We start from the raw sequence: 26,724 nt of genomic DNA on the forward strand, positions 1-26,724 counted from the left end.
CAAGATCGCTATGTATTGGACATTAAGGAACACATCAAAGGGTCCTCCTTGTCTATCAGACAGTGGACAACTGCACCTCAGTGTCAACTCATTGACTCAGGCAGTCATTGTCTTAGGAGTCAAAACGCTGGGGGAGACGAGGTTTTTGCCTCATGGCTCTTACAGAACAGTGGGAAAGACAGTGAAACGTGTCATTACATGATGTGTGAGAAGTACCCGGATAATGTGCTGTGGAGGGAAGTACGTCCTCCCTAGGCACCCCCAGGCAACGTCCCTCATGGCTACTCCTGTGGGATTTTGTTCATAACTCTGGTAGAGCATCTACGATATATGAGGATCTACATGTGTGAGAAGGTGACCTTCTGAAGAGCAGGGCCTATGTCCTAGGCATTTTTACATCCTCTGCACCTAGTACCTTCTGGAACACCACAGGGTCTCCATAATTGTTGGTTGAATGAATAAATGACAAATCTTGTAAATGCTGATAATGGGGTGACAGTGGGGAAGCCTATCAAAACCTGGAGAACTCAGGAACTTGGTCATGTCATAGTACTGCTCTCTGACATGTTTTATTACACCCATACCCACATTTTACAAAGAGATATAAAAGATTGCACAACGCGCACATGCTTTAGATCAGAGAGAAATATAGCATGGGAGGGACGGCCTGTAACTTTTCACAGGATTATGTTCTAGGGAGTGTTTGTGATAGGGAAGTACAGACAACATTATCTTCCCAGGATGAATTCCACCTCTAGAAAGGGAGGAACTGAGAGCTCTGAATCCTGTGTCAGGAAACACAGGCAGCGCAGCTCTCCCACCTGAAGCCGCTGGGAAAATCCTATGGTGGGGCTGGAAGGTAAGTGACAGCCTGTAAACCAGTCTATTCCTGCTTGCAGGCTGGGACTCCCACTGTACCGTTTAAGCAGAGTCAACTCCAGTCTAGCCTAAAAGAGTTTTCTGAGATCCTTCCGTCTTTCAGCAACCAATTCCAGTGTCAAGCAATTTACATGAATAGTTTCAGGCAATGCTTTCTACTGGATGATCATCTTCTAGGAAAGGAGAAAAGATGAGTATAAAAATTTCATTTCCTCTTCGTCGACATAAAGATCCAAGGGCATCTCTCCCTGGGGATGAGGGCTGCCTGGAGGGTGGGGTGGACGGGCCCCAGGCTGGGCCGGGGCGCCTGAACTGCACGCCTCAACCTCCCTCCTGGCTCTCAGGGTCTCTTCTCCGCAGCACTCTTGCGCGCGGGCACCCATCTGACCTCATCTTAATGCCTTTCTCTATGCAACCTCCCATCCCAGCCCCTAGGTGCAAGGGCACCGCCTCGGCAGTCCAAGGATGCTCTCCAGGGGTCCTCACAAACTAGAGGAACCCCCTCGATGGTCCATAGGTCCTCCCGGGCCGGCACACAGTAGGGGCTCGCCCCTCCTGCAGTCTTCCCGGGAACAGCGAGGCGGTAGTCGGGGCGATCGCCGGCCGCGGCCATCCTGCGGCGTACTGGAGCAGGTGCCCGCACAGCGCCCGCGGCTGTCTGTGTCGCCGGCCGGCGACACTCAGGCTCTCGCGGAGCTGGGACCGGAGCGCCGGGGAGGCGCGTCTCTCCCAACTCCGGAGCGTGGAGGGCCGGGCGGGGTCGCGACTGCGCAGGGGGTTGCTCTGAGCCAGATTAGGGGTTTTAACTTATTCCTGCCAGACGGCCGAAAACGGGTCCCGGGGAGGACAGCGACGGCTTTCCCGGACTGCGGAAGCAGGTGGGCTGCACCTCCCGCGAGGTCACCTGGCGCCGCGCGCCCCGCCGCGCAGCCCTCTAGGACTCGCCGCTCCCGCGCGCCGCGGGGCCTGGGAACCGCGCACCGGCTGCGCCGGGAGCCCCGCGGGGCGGCGGGACGGACGGCGCCCGCGCCCAATCGCGGGGCGGGGCCGAGGGGGCCTGCAGGCGGCGGCCAATGGGAGGCCGCGGACGGGCGGGGGGCGGCGCCGCCGGGCGGGCGGGCGGCTGTGTCGCTAGCCGGCGCGGCAGACCCGGAGCCCGGGAGGAGCCGGCGGAGCGGGAGGAGGAGGACGGAGGAGGAGGAGCAGCGCTGCGCCCCCGCCCCGGCCGCCCGGCCGCCCGCCTGAGCGCAGGCCGACAGCTCCAGCCGCAGCCGGCGGGTCCGGGCCGCCTCCGCCGGAGCCCGGCGCGGGCAGAGTCCGGGCCGATGGGCAGCCCCGGGCAGCGGCGGGCGGCGAGGCGGCGGCCCCGGGACGCGCCAGCACGCGCTCGCGAGCTGTAGCCGGTCCCGGCGGACTGCGTTTCAGAGGTGCGTGTCGGGGCGAGCGGACGGGGAGCGAGGCGGAGTCCGCCCTGGAGCCTTCGGGTGGTGTCTGGGGACGGCCTCCGAGGGGACAGTCCCGAGGTCAAGGCGCTGCCCTTCGGGGCGCCTCGGGGGGCTGTCGGCGGGCGCTCCGGAGCGCGGCGCCTGGGGCGGCGGGGCGGGGGTCTGGCTCGCAGCTGCGCCGGTGCTCCCGAGCCCCCAGTGGAAGAGGAGCAGCCGCCGCTCGTCCTCTCAAAGTTATCGATCGGCTGAAAGGTTATTCCCTTCCTGGTGACACGAGCACTAATGAGGACCTCCCCTGGGTGCTCTGCAACTCCTCGGTGACTAACCCAAGAGAAAAGATGAAAGGGTGCCTGACGCGGTGCCCCCGTGCGCCAGGCGGGGATACTTGCTGAACTTGCTGCGGGGTTGGTTCCCCTGGAAGGTGTGCGCCACGAGCGCGCCCCCGCCGGCGCCGGCTCCCTCTTTGTGGGATCCCGAGCAGCCTGCGAGCGCCCTGCCAACTCGGCTGGACCTTTCTTCGGAGTCCCGACGGCTCTCCCGCTTCCCCAGGCTCTGTGTGGCGCTCCCTCCTCTGCTCCAGGTCCTGTTCGGGGTCCCTCCCATGTTATTAATGCTAGTTTGACCATATCCTGGAAACAGCCCCACGAGCACCTCCAGGTTAATTTTCATCCGTGCCGCAAACCAAAAGAATCAATTTCAGTTCATCCTCTACGAGCGAGAGCCGATGCTTCTCGGGAAGAGAAAACAAGTTGGCTTTACCCCTCTGGGAGATATTTGTCATCATTAACCTGCTTCAGTTAAATTAATTCAGCCCAAGATGACTCCAGCGTGAGTACTGGAAAAATCAAGTGCACTGGTCACGGAAGCCTGGTCACCACAACGTGATTTTGGTCAACGTAAAATTGTAGACCTTTTTGATTTTGCTTAGGTTTAGACTTGCTTTTCATGAGGATGGCCTTTCTTTTTTTTCAACAAAGAATCTTGATGATTCTCATAGGTTTGCTCAGTTAGTTCAAAATAGTCACTCAGGTTTTTCTTTTCTTTGCCTCTTTTGTCTGCAGTTTTCATTTCTAAATGTTAACACTAGATGGCTTTCTTATGACAGGCATTTAGTGAACTGCGCTTTTGAGGTGCCTGTCTGCAATCCAGGTTGTAATTTTTCCAGTTGTCCCATTAGTAATGGGAGAGAAAGAAATCTCCAAAACTGTTGCCTTCTTTGAAATACGTTACTTCCCTATAAAACCAGTATGTATGCAGATATCCAAAGGTGGCCTGCTATTTCTGGCATTTCTGAAGATGAATTTCAAGAAACAGCTTGGTTACAGTTTTTAGTCACAAATTTAAGGATGTCTGTTTCATGTTTTGACTTATTTGAGGAATTCACTGTTCTGTGGTGAGATGTGTAATTCTGCTTAGACAACATTTCCGCCTGTGATGTTTACTGATGACTTAGTTCACTGCTTGATTCAGAGAGATGTAAAAGAATGTTAGTCATGGGAAAGTGCAATCTTTCTTGAGTTTTGAATATAGATAGCATTGATTCTTCCTGAAGATTCCATTGATGCATTTGGGGAAGAGATATAGTTGAGGTATATATGCGTGATTCATACTGAGGATTGTGTTAGGGGCATCTTTCTTTCTTTCCCCCCAGTGGATATTTGGTCTTTCCTTTCTAAGTACAACTCCTTTTATGAGAAGTCCAATAGGCTGTAGTTGGCCATTGCAGCAGCCGCAAGTTCTGTTATGTGTTTTAAGTAGTTTTTTTCTAAAGCAAGACCATGGCCGCCTGTCCAAATCTTGCCTAGGTAGGCAGACTTATTTATAAGCAGGAGAAATATCTTGAAATTATCTTTATAGCTGTCATTTATTGTGTGTCTTGCCGAGCTTAAAATATGACATGTTGAATTTGTTTGTTCTAAATTAGAGTGTATTCATAAATAGCTGAAGGGAAAAAAACTCTCTAGCAAACATCTGGGAAGAAGGAAATGAAGTGAAATCAGAAACAGCTTTTATCAGTACCCGCATGCTACCTATAGATGGGGTGAAATGAACTTGGATAAGAAACACTGTGAGCATTTGGTCCGGAAAATAAAGCCAGGGACGAATTTGCAGGTATGGAGGTGGAGCTTGTGGCTCTGGAGTATGGGCTATAGATTTTCCCTGGCTGCTTTAAGTGTCTATTTGTTATCAAATGCTTTTTATGTTTTTAAATCTTAACCTTTCTCAAAGAGCTTTAATTTTATGGAAGTTACGAGGGGAATGATCAGAGCATCATGATTTCACTTTTATGATGCTTATTGTAGTTAAAGCTGTGTAATATGGGTTTGTAAGTTTTATTTTTTCTTTCTCGAGACTGGAATGGTATTTTCAAGGGTTCCTTGCTACCTGAGCTTAGTAAACACCTGTCTGCCTCGGGGATCTTTTTACCCGACACAAAAGGAGTAGTGGGTTATTCATTCTGTAAGACTATCAATTCTTGAAAGTGAAAAATACTAGTGAGCTACCTTGAAAGGGCCCTTGTCTGGTAATTGAAACTGGTTGAAATGTGTTTGGTCATCAAAACTAGTTTAAAAGGGGTTGTGTTTACTGCATACTTTGCAAAGAACTGTGTGTGTCTGTGGATCTCGCCCCCTGACTCCCCACCCATAATTGGTAAAGGCAAGTTTTTTTGGAGCTTGAGGAAGACAAGGAGCCTTTGAACTTAGGATCTCCTTGTGGTTTAGGATTACAAATCCTTTCAAAGATGTACTAGATTTGAAGAAAATTTAGACTGTTACTGTTCGCTGAAAAGCAAAGCAAAGTTTTTGGTTTTTTTTTTTTCCTGTTTTGAACTTGAGTGAAATATGAAGTACAGTCCTAAAGAATAGGGGGGACCATGTTCCAGATTGTCTACTTTTATTAATGCACCTAATTCCCCTGTGGGGTGATAGACCAGAAGGAGCATTGGGCCCCAGGTGTGGAACCTCTAGTTTCCCACTTCTGCCTGTCGCAAGGACTCGGATAAAGTATTTCCATGATCTCTTTCAGCACCAGAATTTTAGGTTTCTTTAACATTTAAAATAAATGTATTAGAGTGATAAAAGTGACTGACTGGCTGGGATCATTTGTATTTTTTCGCGATTGTATCTTTTCTTTTTTCGGCTTATTGTAAGTGTGTATGTGAATGTTCCTGAGAGTTATAGCTTTCTTGGTTTACCTGGAAATCAATGACTCAGAAATTGCTTTTCTGTTCCAATCACATTTAGCTGTGACCTCTTTTAAAGGAAGGATAACAGTGTGATAGGAATTTCAAGGCCTCATAACTTCAAAGATAAATTATTTTGATCCTTTCTGAATTTGATTCGTAAACTTTGGTTCCAAAGAGTGGTCGAACAGAGCCAGAGCCGAGCCATAGTAGAAGTTCTGTTTTAGTAGAGTTCATATTTAGTATAACCCAATTCCTTGATACCTTTTTCCATCCTGTACAACATTGTATAGCCAAGTTGGGAGATAGGAAAGAAGAAAAGATGCAGTGAGTTGAGTCTAGTCATAGCATCTCTGTACCACAAAGGGCCTTACGGTTGTCCCTTCATGTAGCTTTTAAACTTTTTGTTTTCATCCAACTGTAAAACTAAAAAACAAAAGCTAAAGCAAATTGTAGGAATTGTCAGATTTGTCAGTAGTTGATGTTGCTACATAAATATAGTGAAAATTAACAGAAGAAATTACCATCTATGATCAATGCATTTCATGAAGATACACTGATGAAAAATGGTATCAAGATATATGCTGAAAAAAGGGAATAAAATGCCCGCTGTGAGACAGACCAAAGTTCTTCCCATCCAGAGAAGTCATTTGTTAAAATTATTCCATGCATGCGTATATACCCACCAATACACAGATACTTCTTTCTTTTGCACAGACCAGTGACAACTTCACTAAGGACCAAGGTTTGGAAATCACTGAGCAGCCCAATTAACCCTTCTCTGATGCTTGGATCCCTTTATATATTGCGCATGGTCTTCCAGCAATACTGGAACATTGCCAGGAAGAGGTGGAAAGCTCCACCTTTTTTGATGATTTTGACTGCTAGAAGCTGTTTTTTACCTATAGAATTGAAATCTAATTCTACCTATTTATTTGAGTTCTACTCTCTTTGTAGCCTGCAGACCAGATCCTTCTATAGAGGTATTTCAGTTACTCACTCAACAGTACCTGTCAGGGGTGGGCGCAGAACCGAAGTCTTCTCCTGTGGGTTGGCCTGTGTTGAGAGTCGGGGGCCCTGCCTTTGGCTGGCATGGCCCGCTTGCGCTGCTGTAGTCCAGGGTTGCATTCACCTTTCTGGTGGCCCCGCTACTCAGACCCAGTGAGCTTCCTTAAAACCCCTAAGTCGCTAATCACAGGCTGCTGTTAAGCCACATCTTCCCCCCCATACAAGTGTCATTTCAAGACCTAACATCGATCGGGCTTCGTCTTGCTTTCTTTTGGCTGGTTCTTCCCTTGGGACTTTTTGGAATTTGATTCAGTTATTTAGCACCATTTCCTAACTTCCCAAAGAAATCTTGCCTGCACGCCGGGTCAGACTGTCTTTTATATCTTTACCTAAGTCTCTGATGAAATTGTTAATGTGGCTGAACCACGAATCCTGTCTCTAGAAGCTTCCTTCCAGCTTTTCAAGGAGTCACACTCTCTTGGTTACAGTTAAGTACTAATGTGCTTAATTTTTTATAACTAGCCCATATCTTTCTGCCTTTTCCAGACATATATTCTGAAAGAGCTTGTCAAACCTCCTTTGCTGGTTCAACTGGCTGAGTTATTCTAAGAAAGAAATGAGTTCATTTTGAGTGTGTCTTATTAACTGGAACCCTGCTCTGCATTGTTGGTGAGGAGGAAATATTTGTTTAATGACTGCATGATTGAGAAAGTAGGGCCACACTGTGACCTGTGACCTCTGAAGGTCTTAGGCACTGAAAAGATTGTGAAAAAACTAGAATGTGCTTGGACTTTCTGAAACTTATTTTGCAGTTTGATACTATTTTCTTTTGAGTTACTCTCAGATAGTGGGGGAAGATAACCATGATCTTTTCTCATTTTCCCAGTGTTTTAATTAGTTGATACTCTTACAATTTTACAAAGAAACGTTAAGCCAGAAGGGGCCTCTTGAGCTCTGCCAGTTAGATTGTTCCGTATTTTCACTTTTGCATATTTGCCAGATCTGCTGGAAGGAGTGCTCAGTTAGTTGAGCTGTTCAAGAAATCAGAGTAGTCCAGAGTAGGCTATTTAATTGTGTTCAGTTATGCTTAAGTAACAAAACAAAACAAAACAAAACAAAACAAACCCTAGGTAAAGAGTGTCAACTTAAAAAGATTTGCCAGTTATTTTATGCTAAAAATGACTTTATGAGGAAATAGCTAAAAGAGGTGTAATTCAGGATGTGCGTACTATGGTGAACCATAGACAAATTCCAAGAGACAAAGGAAGGGGCTTGCTTTTATAGAGCAAAAGGGAGAGTAAGGAGGAGCTGTTCTAAACCAAAGTTCTTTGGAGGAAAGTAACAGTTCAGTGTGGCCACAGCTTCTCATTGGCTGAGCTGGGGTGTTTCTCATTGGCTGGGCTGATGCCAGCCTGGAGAGACATCTTTCGGTAGTACAGGAGTTGCACTTCCTGCCGGAGATGCAAGCTGCGTTTCTTCCTGTTGGAGTAATTGATGATGTATGATAGGGCCTGAGAGCACCCCCTACAGGCCTTCTCAACTCCGATTTAGTTTAGTTTTTTCTTACTCATTTCACAGAGCCAATGTTAAAAATCATTTCTCTGGAAAGTAGGAACTCTTGGGTGAATAAAAAATTATGTATATTGAGATGAACTATTGTGTAGACTTTAAAAAAAAATCTGACTCATGCTTAGGGCACAGTAGCCTGTGTAGTCAGCATGATGATTGTTTTCACTGTCTTCTAGGGGTGTTTTGATAATGCATTTGGTTTCCCGTTGAACAGTGGATATTCATATAGTTCAGCAATAGGTCTGGAATATGGTCCTCTTTGTATTGAAATTTCTAGTAAGTAATTTGAGGAATTATACTTTGATTCTTCATAAAGAAGAAATGCTGTTGTTTTGAGTGTTTAATGCCTTAATCCAAAGAATAATTCTTTATTTAGTAGAGTTTAAACTTTTTCCAATGTGCATCTCCTGTATACAAAATCACCTATCCAAACGTCTGTATGTGTATGCTTATGCACATACATATGCCTGTACTTATGTGTTGTGCATATGTATATATCTACAATATATTATATATACACTGTATATAACTTTACTGTGCTAAGATGGACATTATAAAACTTAAAAACATAAATTTTAATAAGGGCGATGTTAAAAATACATGGAAGTGGGAGGATTTTCTTTTGCACCCCAGGGGCTCTCTTGTTACCCTTAGAAATGGGTGGCTCTGTCTGGAAACCCCTGCTCTACCACCCTCTCTAGTTAGAGTTCATGACTGTTTGGAAGGAATTTCTCGGGTAGGGGAGTCTGTGGGGTCTTGTGAGAGAAGCTTAAGACAGACTCTATCCTTAATGGCCCCTTATTTACTGTGTTTGTTTTTTTTCCTGAGGACTTTTTTTTACTTTGGCCTAATTTTTTCTAGAATTGCTTGTCAGTTGCTTAGTTTGAGATTTCAGTTTCTTTTTCTGGAGGGGAAATAATGTAAAGGGGGATACTGTTCTCCTTGGAAAGTTTCTGGTTGAACTCAGCTGTTCAGGAAGTGTCCTACAATCACATAGGGCCAACGCCAGACCCAGGATCAGGACAGAAGGATGGAACTAATCACTTGCTCATCCAGAAACCTCTAAAGAGGAAGAACAGCTTTGAAAGAGCAGATTAATGGTATAGTTGTGCCTGTGTGCTATTGGCCAGAAGTGGAGCACTCAACCACCCCTGGTGTGAGGGAGCTGAGCATCCCAGCCTCTGGAGAGAGCATGTGGGCTGGGAATGAGGGATGAGAAGGAACGGCCAGCCGAAGTATCCATGGCAGCTACCAGCTAAACTAGCACCACCCTCCGCACCCTGCTTACACTCTCTCCTCCGGATTTGGCTTGATTTTAATCTACAGCACTTACCATTGCCTGGCATTGTATTGTAATTTTTGTGTGTTTATCTCTGTCTCACCTCAGTAGAACATGAGTGCCATATGGGCAGGGGCCTTTCCGGTTTACCCCCATATTCCCTGCACTTCCATGGTTTTTGCCACATAATAGGTACTTAGCCAACAAATATTTGCTAAAGGAATGATTGAGACTCATGGGTTTAAACATGAAAGAACTGTGTATCTTGGCTTTTGTTTAACTAAGTAGTGTTGCCTTAAAGTTCTGATTATTTCTCTTGTAAATGATTTATCTAGACAACCTTTTCTACCTCATTTATATCTTTGCTGGGTCATTTGACATGACCTGTGATAGAACTCTGAAAGCGAACTGGTGAAAATGGAGAAGTGGTTTCTGAAGACGGTGATAGCAGAGTTTCAGCTGTGACATCAGGACCTTTATAGGCCCCGGAGAGGGGTGTGGTTCTCGGGAGTCTGGGCACCTGGGGGTGTCCTTCCTTCCTGAGAGAGTGTGGCGTACAGCTTTCCCAGGTTTCAGAGCCTGGCCCCAGTTGACAAGGGCATAGCCCTGTTTGAGTCAGAGCGGGCTGCAGTTCACTTTAAGCCCTGGTCTGGGCTCCTTAATAAAGATAACTGAAAATTAATGATTTCTGGCTTGTGCAACTTTACCTGTAGTCTTTTGTCTCTCAATCCATTAGCTGTGATAATTTCTACAGGAAATAATGAGCCTAAAAGCCCATCAGTAGTACATAGTGTACCTTTGGTTGATTTAGTACTTTTGAGCATTACAACGTACATTTGAATATTATTTATGCCTTAAATATAGAAGGTGCTCAGTAAGCACAGTTTAAATTTTACAGGTAGAAGTCTTTTCATATCTTGACGTAGCACTAATTCCCGTATTACATGAATTTAGGGGGCTATCATTCTAACTCTTATTTGTGTAAATTTGTGTGTTAAAGTATGCTATGATGAGAGCTGTAGGCAAGGCTGAGAGATTAAATAACAGTAAAATTACCTAATTTACCAACCGATTTTGTTTATTTGAGGGTCCTTGTAAGTCATTTGCTTGGAATAATGGATCTGTCTTCCTATTTAAAGAGTTTTAAATGATGATAAGAGTGAGGGAGGCTAATGTTTTTGAGTTAGGCACCAAAGAAAGAATTGGGGAGAGATACTCCTGAAGGTAAATTTAAAAACAGCTATTGTGCTTGAACTTTCATTTATGTTCTCTCACATACTTAACAAGACCCTCATAATGCTGACGGCGTTATTCCTTTTTAGTGCTGCAAAAACTAAGTTTCCATGAGAAAACACATGGTTTTCTGAATCTTAGTTCTTAGAGTTTAAACGCCGATGTCTTTGCTCCAACTCTAGGGCTCTTTCCTCTGTTCCACAGCAGCCTGTGAGGTGTGAGTGGTCTTGATAAACCATCAAAGGAATGAATGAAAGGAGAGGAGGGAAAAAGGAAGGGAGTAAAGAAGGTATATGCTTATGAGCATGGCTGATCATCCAACTGACTGTCCGTGAGCGGGGGAAATGGTGGCCAGGCTAGGGCTAAAGAGTTATTGTTCTAGTCTGAAAACTGCCCCGTTGTATCAGCCAGTGGATCATCTGTTATTAATTAGAAATTTGGTAAATTGCGATGAGGTAGGAGTTCTGCTGATTGAGTCAAGTTATCTATTCTTTGTTGGGAAGTGAGTGGGATCTTCTGTGATCGTGCAGAGATCATTTCTTTAGCTCCTGAGTCTTTGCCAAGATTAAAAGAAGTCTAAGAGGAAAACAATTTTTGTTTTGCATTTATGCTTTGCTAGATTTGCATAATCTTTGTTTAAGCCAGTTGAATGTGAATCCCTAAATAAATTTCAGGCATTTAAATATTTAAAAGCATTCAGCCACGGTACTTTACTCACCCAAAGAATAAGTGCTTACAACGAAGAAAATAACCCCCTTGCAAAGTAGCCTTTACAGACTTTGTTCACCTTGTCGTTGAATTATAAAACATTAATGGTGAAGCTAGAATTGGAACATTCATTGAAATGCTTAGCTGGCTCTTTTCCCAAATATTGTTTCCCTGGTAGAGAAAGCAGGACAGTTTGTTTAAAACTGGCAGTTAGCCAGTCGGAAGAGCTCTGACGCAATCATTGCAGTAACTACTTTGCTCCAACTGCTAATTTTAGGGCGGTTAAATCTGGGTGATGTCTGATGGCTGCTGTCTCTGTGCGTCTGGTTCTGTGGAGCTTTCTAAATCCATCCTCTTAGCCTGGCATCGTAACTCACAGTTCTTTCTGAAACAAGAGCTGTAGAGCGGCTGGGATGTGGAGTTGGCACAGGATCTGTGGAAGGAGTGAGGAGCAAGGCCATCGAGGGTGTCAGGAGACACTGCCTTTCATCCTACTATTTTCTTTGTCATTCTGTCCACAAATCCTTGTCCCATACAGACTTCCCTTGCTGCAGCTCAGTGGGAGGTGTTGAGGAGGAGGGAGAGAAGTGTAAATGGAGGCTCCCGCCTTCATGGAGCAGCAGAATGACAACATTCACTTGTTTTCCTTGCCCTCCGTGCAAGCGTTAGCTGGTTTAAAACGGAACTTTTACCTTTTACTTTTCTGGAAAAGGTAAAACTAAGGAGAAAGATGAGAGGTTTTTTTTTTTTCAAAATAATTTGGAGCATCCTAGGGAAGAGCAAGGTAGAATTTCTTTCTGTTGCAGAAGATGGCAGTGGGATGAGGGGTTGTTTGGCGGCGATGTCTAACAACTTCCTGGGCAGTGAGTATAATCCAATTTTAAAATGTGGTTGTTGAGGCCACACAGTCTTGAGGTCTCTTTAAAGTCTGGCATTAGAAGATTTCCAAGGTAGCAGGGGTGCCCTAGGGTGTGAGACCCTTGAGGGCAGGGACTTGTCATTTCAGTGGCGTCCTCTGCCCCAGGTAGGTGTCGGGCACAGTTAGCACGTTAACCAACTCCTAGCGTTTCAGGCCTCAAAGGGACCTCAGGTTATCCTCGAATCAAACGTCCTTGTGTTGTTGGTTCGTAAATATAAGAGAATGGTTTAACCAGTAGGCTGTCTATCTTCTCTCTATTGTTGCGTAGAATGGGCTGCCTTAGTAGGCGATGAACTAATTACCCATCACCTGTAAGTGTCTGGGCTCGCTGATGGCTGTGTGTCAGGTGTATTAGGATGAGACTCCTGGGTAAAGAAGACCCTAGGGTAGATGGGCCCTACAGCTTCTCTGAGATGAAAGACTCTGTGGTTTGTGGAGAGTGTGGCTGAGAGTGATGCGGGCTCGGTGAGTCAAGGAGTCGAAAGAAGATTTCTTGGACTCTCAAGGTCTGGCAGTAGTGCTCCTTTATTCAGAGAATAGCATGGCGACAGGACCTGCGGGCAGTGAAGAGCTGCAATGTGTTGAGGGTTAGGGCTAAATTTATAAGGTGTGGGTACGTGACTTATTTTTACTAGACAAAGGAAAGATGACGTAAAAAGTTAATTGGTATCAGTGCAGGTGGGATCTGGTTATTGTGTGGTCATATAACTTTAGCTATGTACTGGGTCATATAGATCGGCACATAGGCCAGGATGTCCTGGGCTTCTCTCCCTGGGGCAGCCCTGATCCACACCATAAAATCCATTGGGTCATATAGATCGGCATGTAGGCCAGGACACCTTGGGCTTCTCTACCTGGGACAGCCTTGATCCACATCAATAGTGCATAGTCAGGAAAAGATTTGGGGAAAATGTAGGACCCATCAGGCTTTGGAAAATGGTTACAATTTTTCTTTTTAAGAAGAAGATTAGCCCTGAGCTAACTGCTGCCAGTCCTCCTCTTTTTGCTGAGGAAGACTGGCCCTGAGCTAACATCCATGCCTGTCTTCCTCTGTTTTACATGTGGGACGCCTACCACAGCATGGCTTGTCAAGCGGTGCCATGTCCGCAGCTGGGATCCGAACCAGCAAACCCTGGGCAACCGAAGCAGAAGTGCGCATTTAACCGCTGTGCCACTGGGCTGACCCCTGGAAAATGGTTACAATTTGAGTTTTGTTGAGGGGCTCTTGTATGACTGTCTCCATCAACTCACTCTGCCTAAGACCAAACTCATCTCTTTTGCCTGGTTTAGGTTTTGTAACCCCCAAAATGGATTTTATTAACAAAAGCTCGACATCAAGGAGAATTGATGGATGGTAGTTTTGAGGTGGTGATTAACTTGTCTATCATGTGAGATAGTCCATCCGATTATTTTCCTCAGAGTAATTTGCTAAAGGTTATAGAGTGTGTCCATAAACCTAAAGAAGAAAATATTTTGGACTCATCAGAGATAGGAAGTACAGTTGTCCCTTGGTTGCTCATGGGGGGTTGGTTCCAGGACCCCTCACAGGTACCAAGATTCCAGGATGCTCAAGTCCCTTATATAAAATGGCGTGGTGTTTGCATGTAACCTACACACATCCTCCCGTGTACTTTAAATCATCTCTAGATGACTTATAATACCTAATGCAGTGTACATGCTGTGTAAATAGTTGCTATACTGTATTGCTTAGGGAATAATGACAAGAAAAAAGTCTGTACGTGTTCAGTACAGACACAGCCTTTGTAGGCCTTTTGATCCGCAGTTGGTTGAATATACGTATGCGGAACTCGCGGATATGGAGGGCCGACAGTAAACAATTTTTTAAAAATTGATATATAACATTATATTAGTTTCAGGTGTACAACATAGTGATTCGATATTTGTATACACTGTGAAATGATCCCCACAGTAAGTCTAGTTAGCATCCATCACCTCACATGGTTACAAATTTTTATTTTTCTCTTATGATCAGAGCTTTTAAGATCTACTCTGAGAAACTTTCAAATACACAGTATAATATTGTTAACTATAGTCGCCATGCTGTACATTACGTCCCCAGGACTTATTTGTGTTATAAATGGGCATTTGTACATTTGGCCCAATGCTTTGGGATAAAATCACTGCTTTAGTTGTTGGTCTGGAGACTACACATACAGTATTATATTTACAATGCAAGATCACATGTTTGAAGACTTTACATTAGGAATTTGTAACTTTTGGTAATTGATTTGCCAAAGTGATTTATCTTAAAATGATTCCCAGTAATCGAAGTTCTAGGCTGAGGCAGCATTGGGAAGCGTGGCTGTGGACCGTGAGAGCTGGCCTCGCTGAGCGCCCCGTCCACCACACAGGCCTCTCGGGGTGTGTGTGAAGTTGCTGTGATGCACTGTTGCGTCTCTTCACTCTCATTTTTGTGTCCCGTGAAGTAGTAGTAACTGCTGCGTAAGATTTACATTTGCCTTTAAATTCCAGAACAAGAGATCTCAACATAATCACCAAATACTTTCCCTCATCTGTTTATTGTGCACACTCTCAAACATGCAGATAAGTTGAAAGAGTTCTGTAATATAGTAGACACCCATATACCCACCACCTGGATTCTGCAAAGTGTTGACATTTTGCTATATTTGCTTTATACGTATCTATTCATCTCTGACTATCCATCTGTCCATCTTCTTTTTGGATGCCTTTCAAAATAAGTAGCACACATCAGTACTTGTCACGCTGGCTTTGCTTTCACCTTAGTCTTGTGCCCTTTTCAAAGATTATTGCCAAGTAATTGTAGGAGCAATTTCTGTTAGATATTTGTGTATTTTTCTTAAGTCTCATCTTTCCCTTTCCCAACAGGGATGGGGTTTTCATATCTGATTTGGACATATTCTGCTCGGTCTCTTCTTATATCCCACCCGTATTTTCTGAAGACCAGGGACTGCTTTTGTTAGTTTGCTAACACTTGCTTGGGGCAGGGGCAGGCCAGTCCCACGCACTCAGCCGAGCTCTCTTGCTTCTGAAGACAGGGATCCTGACACATTATCCGTTTATTTGTGTGTGCTACTTGGAAAACTTTAGGTAAAGGAAAATGCATCTATTTATTTTTGCAAAGCCTATTCCTACCTTTGTGGTTAACTTCTAAAAGAAGTTTGAAATAAAGAAGATTTTATAAGGCATCTCTGAGGAATAACTTTTAGTTCAAATACAATAATTATTAACGCTAAAATTTCCTGACTTCAGTTTTCTGACACTATGTGGAGTGACACTTAACCACGTAAACCTAAAAAAGTAGGAGAATTTTCAAATCACCTGTGCTGAGGAGATATTGGCTAGCAAAATAAAATCCTAGTTGACTTAAAAATAAAATTCTAGACTTACTTGACTGCCTCTTTTGCGGTGCCCACTATTGTTGAAGTTCTGACTTGCTAAACCTCTCCAGCCATGCACAAAACTAAGTTTTCATCAGCAGCAGTAGTTTAATAGTTTTTTTGTATATATGGTGTGCTGTTAGCACGTGAAGATTTTTTTTATTATTGTTATTATTCTCCCCAAAGCCCCCCAATATGTAGTTGTATATTCTAGTTGTAGGTCCTTCTAGTTCTAGTATGTGGCATACGGCCTCAACATGGCTTGATGAGCAGTCCTAGGTCCGTGCCCAGGATCCGAGCCAGTCAAACCCTGGGCCGCCGAAGGTGAACGCATGAACTTAACCACTCGGCCATGGGGCTGGCCCCTGAAGACTTTACTTTAGGGCTCTGTTGGTGAGGGTAGCTGTGCCTGCTTAAAGAGACTCTGAAATGCACTGTCCAGGCAAGAGAGAAGCTGACTGCTTTCTTGTGCAACAGCCTGAGGTCTGGGTGGGTGGGCTGCTCTCCTCCACCTGACACTCGTGGACCCAGGTTCCTTCCATCTTGTTTCTCCACCACAGGGCCCTGGCCTCACTGTGTGGTGGAAACCTACTGGGCATGTCTGTCTGCCCTCAGGCTTGCTGAGAAGGGAAGGAGCACCCAGGAGGGGGTCATCTAAAGACCCCAGAATGGGTCCACATCACTTCTGCTCTCATTCGTCTGGAGAACTTAATGACCCGACCACACCTAACTTCAGAGGGTGCCAGGGAATTGTGTAGCTGACCATCGCTGTGCCTCTGTTCTGGTGCTGTGGAATTGGCATTGCCTCTTATATACTGGGCGCTCAGGTGTACCCATTTGTCAGATACTTGGAGCATGCTCTGTTCTGCCAGGCACAGTTCTAGAGACGGACTCAGGTTATGGAGGTGAGTAGGCAGGTAGGGGTGTTGCTGTTATGGCTCTTTCATTCTGGAAATACAGGAGGTCTTCTAATAATGTTTCTCTCAGCAGATTTTTTTTTTTTTCTGCTTTATCTCCCCAAACTCCCCCTGTGCATAGTTGTATATCTTAGTTGCAGGTCCTTCTAGTTGTGGGATGTGGGACACCACCTCAACGTGGCCTGACGAGCGGTGCCATGTCCGCGCCCAGGATCTGAACCTGGGCCGCCGCAGCGGAGCTCACGAACTTAACCACTCGGCCACGGAGCCGGCCCCAGATTTTTTTTTTTAATTGGAGGCAATGCTGTCTTCTCCTTAAAGTGGTTTAGTTCTGGGTGGAGGAAGGGAGAGTAAAGTCTTAGAATAATGAGATGGCAGACAGATTCTGTAACTTTGAAAGAAATGTTACTGGGGCATGCATTAGGGGATGTGATAAAGGACCTAGTCCCCTGTTTAAAATTCAGACCCATAATAGAAGGCTTAAGAGACACTTGATGAATGGAATAATGGGAATCATTTATTCGGGAGCAGAAGGTTTCTCGGAGCAGAAACCTTTCAAATGACTGCAGGGTGCTTTGGCTTGCATGCCATTCAGAAGGAAGTTCCACTGGAGTCCAGGGGCATCTCCCGCGCTCAGAGGAGCTGTGCCAGGGTCACGTGTAAGATCCTAAGGAAGCAATTGGGTGTGGGATTTCCCCTCCTCGCTAATGAGCTAACAGTGCACTGCTTTCGCCCAGAAGACCTTTGAAAGACTATTTGTCAGCACCGTGAAAGACTCTTGAAGTGACAGTCTGATGGATGGAAGCGGCCGCTTGGGAGACCCTATCCAGCAGACTGTGAATCTGTCCAGGCTCCAGGGGGACAAGGTCAGCGCACCATGGGTGCCAAGGGTGTGGAGGTGAGCAGGGCCACCATTCCTGGGCTGAGGTTTGTGTTCTCACAGTTAAACTGTGGGTTTCCAAGGATGTGTAGAGTAATCCTAGTGATACTGCACATCAGTATTCCTTCAGAGAGTCACCTCATAAGTGACAGCCATATTGTGCTGTGAACATGAGCTTATTTCCCTCCAGATGTTTGAGAGAAAAGACTTCGGCTCACGTGCTCTAAGCTGAAGGACTCTTTCCAGCTTTGGATTTAGATTTTCTTCTTTCCTGGCGGTTGGAGTGGTGACCACCTTGAATGAAGATCTGTCAAAGGAATGAAAGTTGGCCATAGGGTTGCGTCTGTCACTTGCCACTATCAAATTAGAAGAGGGCAACCTCCCGGTTGAAATAAATGACTCAGAGTTTTTGAAGGAAGGAAAGACTGAATGGTTTTTGTTTTTACGGGAGCATCCTGGTGTTTTGATAATCTGGAAGTGGCATTCGTCTCTCTGAATTGCTGCTATCTGCTCCGGATACATTACAGATGGCTTATGCTGAGTTTGCTAATTTTTGCCAATAAGCATGGAAGGATTCAGGGAACCTCCCAGGCAGTAAGAACACAGCTGCTAAGGATAACTTCGAGAGAAGAGGAGCATTTCTCGAGCCTTGATTTGGGGCAGTGGCTGCAGCTAAGCAGCTGCAGATGCTGTGTTTTCAATTCACACTGTGGCAGTTTGGGAGTTTTTTACATCTTTTTGTTTGTAGTGAACAAAAGAGCAGTGTGGATTAATCAGCTAGATGAAGTGTATATAAATTCTGAGGACGGTATCTCTACTCTATCTTAACGGAAATATTAAACTTACGTGTAAGGGAGGAAACCTGGCCTGGTGATTTATCGGTGTCTGATTAAACCGCACGTCAACATGCCTCTAAAATGTGTGCGCTTTGACTTTCCATTAACGGGCCAACATTTACATTGGCCTTTGCCCTTATAAGTCACTCTGCTATCAGCCAAAACCCTGTATCGTTTTCTGCATTCGTGTTAACATGAAGTATCTCGGCAGCCCTGCAGGGAGCGTGGCCTGCATTTTGCGTGATATTAAGTTAGTCTAATTCGTTGGTCAGATAGTATGAAGGAAAAAGGCAATGCTTCTAGAGAGCGGGAGGGTTTCTCAGGGGTCATATCTTCATGGGAAGCGGGGGAGGAAATGCCAAAGAAATTGCGAATATTCTAATAATCCTCCTAGAAGTGGTTTTTATACAGCATCCTCCCACCAAGTGTTCTCTGTTATCGTTGGACTCTGAATAAAGACCTGCTGGACCATGCCTCTAATCCTGTGGGCGATTCTTGCATTGTTGTCTTCAAAACCATCTTGGCTTCCTGTTGCTCAGATGCTGGCTATGTTCTGTGGATTAAAAAAGCACACAGCACCCAAAAGATCATACTCTGTGCTCCGTAAATTCAGATGAACTCATTTGACCTACATCAAGAATTTTTTTGCCATTATCTCTTTTTTGTTCTTGAATTATAACTTAATTGGAGGTTTCCAAAAGTCTGACCCTTCTAATCTTGTCTTTATAGTAGTATCTCTCTTTCGTTCACAGTTTTTAATCCTTGCATTCTTCTGAATGTTTAGATTCCAAATAATTCCCAGCATTGTTGGGAGACAGTTGCGTGCTTGACACCTTTGGAGAAGGTATAGAAGATTGTTAACACCTGGAGCTGTTCCCCTTGACTCCACAATAAAAGTGGATGATTGCTAGAGACCACCTAAAACTTTGCTTTTTATCTGGGACTTCTATAGCTTCACCATCAGGATACCTTTTTTTAAAAAACAGCTAGTGTGAAGGGTCTTATAAAAATATTAATATTTTCAGTAATATCTTTTGGAGTAGAGACATTGTTAAGTTCATCTAAAAAGTACTCCATACCGTACCACTCATTCTGGGTAAAAAGCTGAAGTTTAAGTAGAAGATCAGAGAGCTTGGTTGGCCCTCTGTGTTTTGGGCCTATTGTTAGCGCATATAGAGTCTTTTTTTAACTCATTTAGAAACGTGAGTTGAAGTTACTGCCTGGATAGAGGTGCTCCCCACATTGTCTTGCCTTTATTCCACCTCACTTTATGTATTCACTTTATTCTGCTTTTATCAGGCACCTGCCTGGTGTTCTAATGAGTTCAGACTCGTGGAGACAGATGTTGAAATGGCGTGCCCTCTCCATGCTGAGGGGGCTGGACACGGAGCTGGGCTACTGGCCAGGCGAGGAGGGGGCCAGGTGTCAGAGTTTGTCGTCCTCAGTATTGTAGGTGCGCTCTTGTGTGTAAGACTTAGAGACAGATATACTAGGGAGCTTGCAAATTTTTTATTGTTTATCAAGACCTCTCAGTAGAATTTCTTAAATATTTCATTAAAAAAACTACCAAGATAAGCAAAAATGTTTCCTTCCTGACATCTTCGATAACCCTGAGTTCATTCTCTTCTAGACATGGGTGCTGTTAGTGCTAAAGATACACAAAATAAACAAGCCCCAACTTTGATGATTAGATTTAACACATAGAATTACATTCCTATAAATGTAATCACAATAAATGTAGGAAAAAAGCATTTAAAGCATTTAAAAAAGCATTTAAAGAAGTGTACAGTTTGTTCACTGAAATTGTGCATATAGGAGATTAATATGGGTCACAATTACACACATAACTTTTTGTTGTTCTGAAATCATAATCAAAGTTACGAGTAAAAGGACACTTCCCCATATTAAATGCTAATGGCACATTTTGAACAGATACCATGTATATCAGTGTTTAAGGATTTTAACGTGTTGAGTGAGCCTGCTAGCTTCTTGCTTATTAATTTATCTAATCAGTATCAGATTAATGACATGCTATTTGTAGGTGATAATATATATCTAAATAGTTTTTGTGTTTTGTTTTAATAACATGCACAGTAGAGAATCCCTCTCACGACGTGAGATGGAGGTGGAAAGAAGATGGAAATAGATGAAGAGATTTTAAAGCATTTTCAGTGAGTTCACTATAGCCACTATATTTTAAACTTTTATCCAAAAAGTAGGCCAAAGATGTAATTCAAAATTTATCTTTGTTCTGTCATTGGTGGCCAGCTCTAGCAATTTATTTTGTAAATAGTTCATTTGTCTTTTGATTCTGGATTTTGTGTACTTTTGTGTTACAGTGGACAACTAACTATAAAATAGCACAGTTGTAATACTGCTAATGATCATTAGTCATACGGCTCACCATACCAGTTCAGCAACTTCCCGACTGGTCTATGGGTAGTTTAATGCGGGTGCTTATCCTGAGTTAGCTTTCAGAGAAACGAGATTAAACTGTGGAATATAAACCATTAGAAGAGAGGTTCTATTTTGTGCTGTGAATGTGAGATGGAGCAATGGAGCGTCAGAGTCGCTCTGGCCAGGTTGGCCTGTCTGGCACTTGGCAGGTGTTTCCAGCCCCGGTGCCTCTCTTAGTTGGAGTGTTGGTCAGCCCCCTGCTGCATACGGACCGTTCGTGTTTGTAATATCTGCATGGAGATACGAGTGTGCGGCACATACAGGAAAACCTGTATTAACGTGAGTCACCTGGTAACACGAAAATGAGAAAATAATTTTTTAAATGAGAGGAAGACCATATGAATGTCTGAGGCTGTGCTAAGAAGCTGGAGGAAGTGATGACTTTGAAAACAGGGCACAGGCCTGTGGATTCCAACCCATTTATTTGTTTTCTGAGGTTTCAGAGTCATTTGTACCTATTGCAGGTGGTCAGTCCCTGCAGTACTCCCCACTGGATGTTCATGCTCTTGTGAGAAGCTAGGCCTAAAGATTCTCTGTCTATCCCCTCGAGGTGAAAGATGGCAGGTGGGTGGGAGATGGGAATGTTGGCAGGTAACCCTGCACCCATGCCTGGAGACTTCAAACAGAGCAGCTTTTCACTGGGTCAAAGGTTACTAGATAGGAGAGAAGCGGGTGGTACAGGTTTCCTTAAGGCTCTGTACACCACGCACTCCGTGTCTGCTAGGTTAAGCTCCATGCACTATTTAGTAAAGTGGAAGGTTAATAATTGTGTGAGGATTTGCGGGGGAGGGATTTACCCCAATGCAGTAATCACAATTGGTCCAAAAGATTTATGTATAAGGATGCTCAATGCATTATTAATTATAATGTGAGAAACTGGGAAAGTATTGGCAGTAAGATATTAAATTATAATTCTCTATATGATCAACTAATCTAATCAATTAGATATCTTGTTTTATAAGGGCGTTTAATGACATGGGAAAATGTTCACAGAATATTAAGTGAAAAAATTTTCTTGCTAAACAGTATATATAATAGATCCCAATTTTGCAGAAGAATTAAATGTGCATATGCATTAACAGAACAGGATACATAAAAAAATCTACAGTGGCTGTTACTTGTGGCTGTGTTACGTGTAATTATTTTCTTTTTGCATTGGTTTTCCAGTTTTTCTAAAACGAGCATGTTAATTTTATAATAGAAAAAACATGATATTAAAATATTTGAATTATATGACAGTTATATGTATCCTTTAAAAACTGTTAGTCTGTTTCAATATAGTTTAGATTTATTTTATTTTATTATGTAATCTTCCTTGATTTGTTCTTTTGAGTATATTTAACAACAATTTTCAAGGCAAGTAATTAGCAAACAGTTACTAGGTTCCTTTTTTTTTTTTTTTTTAAGATTTTTAATTTTTTTCCTTTTTCTCCCCAAAGCCCTCCAGGAGATAGTTGTATATTCTTCGTTGTGGGTCCTTCTAGTTGTGGCATGTGGGACGCTGCCTCAGCGTGGTTTGATGAGCAGTGCCATGTCCGTGCCCAGGATTCGAACCAACGAAACACTGGGCCGCCTGCAGCGGAGCGCGCGAACTTAACCACTCGGCCACGGGGCCAGCCCCAGGTTCCTTTTTTTTTTTTTTAAAGATTTTATTATTTTTTTCCTTTTCCTCCCCAAAGCCCCCCGGTACATAGTTGTATATTCTTAGTTGTGGGTCCTTGTAGTTGTGGCATGTGGGATGCTGCCCCAGTGTGGCTCAACGAGCGGTGCCATGTCCGTGCCTATTCGATTCGATTCTGATGAACTGATTCGAACTGATGAAACACTGGGCTGCCTGCAGCGGAGAGCGCGGACTTAACCACTCGGCCATGGGGCTGGCCCCTTATTAGGTTCCTTTTCCATTCTAATAAATATGTTTTTGGTACGTGGTCTTCACCATAAAAGCATTTATAATCTAAGTTTAGTATCATGTAGGTAGATTTCCTTTGATAATTATTCGCTGATCTTGTATGTTAGAGTTTGTGTTATATGTGCTTAATCTTTTGACTACCTTCTTTCATTTAAATTTTTATATAGAAAAATATATATGTATAATTCAAGGGCATTAATTTAATTTAATTTCAGGAAATTTATTTTCTTACTATTACTAAAACAATTTATTAGTAAGGCACTGAATGACTTGCTTTTATAAACATTATTTAATCCTCACAGCTCCCATTCCTTGATAATGGGGACATCTTTTTCAGGTGGTGCTAAGAGTTAAGTTAGAGACTTTGGCATTTAGTTTAAAAATACCATGAATGCTCTTTGCGTATCTTTGAGAGCAGAGGTACCTTGGCTCAGATAACATCCATGTCTTTTTAGTGGTATAATTGCTAGCCCTTTGATACTGTGCTTTTTGACATTTATATTAAAAATAAAAATTAGCTAATTTGTAAGTTAGAAGGTCTGAAAAAAATAGTTCATTCTTCTTTCACGCCTGTTAATGCTTCTGTTAAAATTCTGAAATGGCTTATTAAATTAAGTGCAGTGTCAAAGGCTAATTGTCTTTCTCTGAATTCGTCTACACGACTTATGAGAGCGTGATTTAAGAATTATGTTTGAATAGCAACTCTGAAGTCAGCTTTTAGTATCTATCAAAATGTAGTGATTGTAGATGAAAAGTATTGATAGATTATGAAGTCCATTCTCATGCTGTTACAAAAGATGCCTCTAAAATATATTCAGTGTTAGTGTCCTTGAATTTACTTTGCGCTTGTTGGCGTCACACGGCGGAGGCAGCTGTGTGGTCTGAATGGGCTGTGTCCCATGCAGCACGGCCTGAGGGATCAGAAAACCGTGGGGCCGGCCAGTGTAGTATGTACGAGGTGTGCAAGAAGTGTAGGGTATTGCTGGAGAATCAGAAACCCCGTATTTTTTTTTCTTATTCCTTATCATAATTTTTTAAATTGCATTTCGCAAGTCGGTGTAGTTTTAGTGGACTAAACATGAGATTTGGAGACACTTTTATTCAGCATGTCACTTGAGCACCTGCCACAGTTCATGGACTGTGGTAGCACAGGGTTTGACTCTGCGCTCTATACCTTTGTGGGCAAATTGCACCTCGATTTCCACGTCTCTAAATGGGGATGTGATGCCTCTTGTGGAGGGTGGTTGTGAGATTACTGATGATTCTTAGAAAAGTGCTCTGCCTGGTACCTGGCACATAGGCGATCAGTGACTCCAAGCTGCCATTCCTCAGATGCATTACTGAGCATCTAGTGTGTGCTGAAGAACTTGTGTGCCCATGCTAGAGCGCAGGGAGAGCCGGGCGCTCGAGAGGAAACGCATACCACTGCCCCTAAAACACCAGATGAGTTTGGAATGAATAAACAGTTTTTTAAAGTCAAAACATTCAGGAAACCAAGTTTTTATTCAAGGATTAAAATTCCTCTCATTAGTGATAATGAGAGTCAGAAACAAAGTTAATTCGAAGAAAGTTGGCTTGGATTCTTGCAGAGGAGTTTCCCTTATACTTAGCGACTGGCTAGAATCCTCTGAAGGTTCTGAAACTCTGCTAAGGGAGAGTCCTGGATGTGTTGTGTCCTTCTGCTTGCTGTAATGAATCCCTGTGGTGGAGTAAGGTCAATTTGTTTGCAAAGTGCCATTCGACAGGTGTTAAAAGCGAGAGTGTTTAGGTGACAGGTAGGTGTAGGGTGACAAAAGAGAGACTTTTAAAAGTGGACTGTGGATTGTGTGTGTATCACGTTCATTCCTCTTAAACTTCCCCGTCACTTAACTTCTGGAGTTCAGAAAGTATCTTTTTGCTGGCTACCCTTTTATTTACTTAGTCAAAAATAGGTAGCAGGAATCTTTCTGATAGTTCCTGTTGGGGCCTAGAAAAGGTAAGACTGGCCATGGAGCCTTGTAGCTGGTCTTAGAGCAGAGCCTCAGGCCCCATGTGCATATGAATGTCACCGTGACTGTACCTTACCTGTCACTGAATGAGGTGACTGCCCGGGACCTTGCTGTGCTCCCAGCGTCCCTCCCTCAACACTGCAGTTCCTGGTCTTGCAAAGCCTCAGGCCGTGTCCATTGGGATTGCCACTCCTTTTGACCTTGATGAATACCCCCACTGGAACACCTGTCTCTCCTTCGGCTTCTGTGGCGCACTCTCTTTGGTCCTCTGACTACCTCTGGTCCTTTCTCCTCTGCCGTTTCTGGCCTCTCCTGCCCTGAATACTTTTGAAGTATTGGGGTTCCCTGCTCTTCTCCCTCTGGGTGGTCCTACCTCCTAAGTGGCTTCTTTTGCTATCTCTGTGATGGTGACCTAAAAATCTTTACCTGTCTGAACTTTTTCCAACTGCCTTCTAGCCATGTGCCTTGGGTATTCTTGATACATTTCAGAGTAAATAGTCGATTTTAGATCTGTCGTCTTCCCCTACAAATGTCTTTTACACTCTGTTCTTCTTAGTTCTGCACCGTCACCACCAACCTAGTCTGCCAGTTAGACAAAGCTCAGTGTCCTCCCTAACTCAGTTCTTACACCACGTCTGTCCAGTTGGTCACCATCTGCCAGCTCTGCTTCAGAAATGCCTCTTGAATCTGTCTTTTTGTCTCTTCTGCTCCTGCCTTACTTCGGGACATAGTGTCCTTCTTTGAACTTTGAAATAACTATCTAGTCTGTGTCTGATATGGCAACCACTAAGTGCCTATTGTGATTTAAATGAGTTAAAACTAAAGAAAAAAATTCAGTTCCTCAGTCTTATGAGTTGCATTTCACCTGTTCAGTAGCCACATGTGGCTGGTGGCTGCCATATTGGACAACACAGATGGATCATTCTTGTCACTGCAGAACGTGCTGTTGGACATCACTGTCTAGCTGATGTCCCTGCTACCAGTTTCTCACCCTCTCTGTCTTATCCTTCATATACACCAGCACTTTCTGCGTAGAAGCCGTGATCCACTTACGGCACTCCCCTGCTTAAGAACTTCTGTTGGGTGCCAGAATAAAATCTGCGCCCGTTAGCATGGCACATAGGTCCTTCACCACCCCACTCCTCCACTCTCTGTCCCTATCCTCTGAGCTCAGAAACTCCTGCCCCTCGCCCTCTTGTTCATGCTTGGCTCTGCTGCTGCTGTCCCCTCGCACAGCTCCTCTCTCTGCTTGGAACGTCCTCTTCCTACTTGTCTTCTTCAGGCTTACCTGTGCCTCGTCCGTCTCTGCTAGTCACCTTTCCTCATTGCCTTGCAAAGTGTGTTTCCTAGGCTGGCCTGTCCGTTGGATGGGGTCTCTAGGGCCTGGTTTCCAACTGTGTTTGTCTTTGTACTCTGAAATAATTTTTTAAAAACTCTGTACTCCCTCACATGTTTTTAAGGTGACAGCCAATGTTTTTTTTATCACTAGTTCAAATGATTTATTTTTGTTAATAGGAAGTGGAAGATATTAAACATCTTATAAGAGGAAAATAATATGAGGGTTGACTTAGTTGGAATAAATCTTTGACAGTATAATTTGAGAGAATTGATTTTAACTACCTGGTTGACAAATGTAAAGAATTCAAGTTAATTTCTTGTCCATGGGGTTTCTCTAAGTTGGCTTGAATATTTTGGCGTTTTGGGAAAAAGTCCAAGATATGTAAGAGAATCCACATCTTTAACATATATTTCTTTGTTTTTCTTGAATCCAGAACATCCCCAAATGGGCCAATTTTCACCCCTAGCAGAAATATGCTTAAGGCACATAAAAACAGGCAGCTGTATGAGTGCAAGGGGCCATGATTAATCATTAAAGAAGACTTCCTTCATAATCAGCCTTGTGAATTATCCTTTGTTTGGTGCCCCTGAGGTTTGTAACCTGTGGAACAGCACACCATGGTGCGAATTCAGTGAGAGAGGAGCCGTTGGCAAGAAAGGAGTGTCCACCCATTTTCTGGAAGAGTGCACGTGGAAGGTGAAGATTTAGAAGCTGATTCCTTAAACTACCCTTCACCTATTACCTACTCCTTAACTATGCACACTGACTCCTGGGAGGGCCTTGGGGGCCGTCAG

The 26,724-nt window shown here is 43.9% G+C and overlaps 1 protein-coding gene across 9 annotated transcripts in view; it reads left to right on the top strand.

The window, feature by feature from the left end:
- Positions 1-839: 839 nt before the first annotated feature.
- The window catches only part of SIPA1L2 (signal induced proliferation associated 1 like 2), a 211,902-nt gene continuing 186,017 nt past the window's right edge, over positions 840-26,724 (top strand). For 8 of the 9 annotated variants that reach the window (XM_070614973.1, XM_070614991.1, XM_070615017.1 and 5 more), the window contains exon 1: positions 2,168-2,306. The gene's annotated coding sequence lies outside the window, so the exon portion shown is untranslated. Of the gene's footprint in view, positions 860-2,167; positions 2,307-26,724 lie in introns of those variants that run through there. The other variant, XM_070614983.1, reaches the window with a different exon arrangement.

The sequence above is a fragment of the Equus przewalskii genome, chromosome 1, assembly GCF_037783145.1.
Source record: "Equus przewalskii isolate Varuska chromosome 1, EquPr2, whole genome shotgun sequence".
Classification (NCBI taxonomy): Eukaryota; Metazoa; Chordata; class Mammalia; order Perissodactyla; family Equidae; genus Equus; species Equus przewalskii.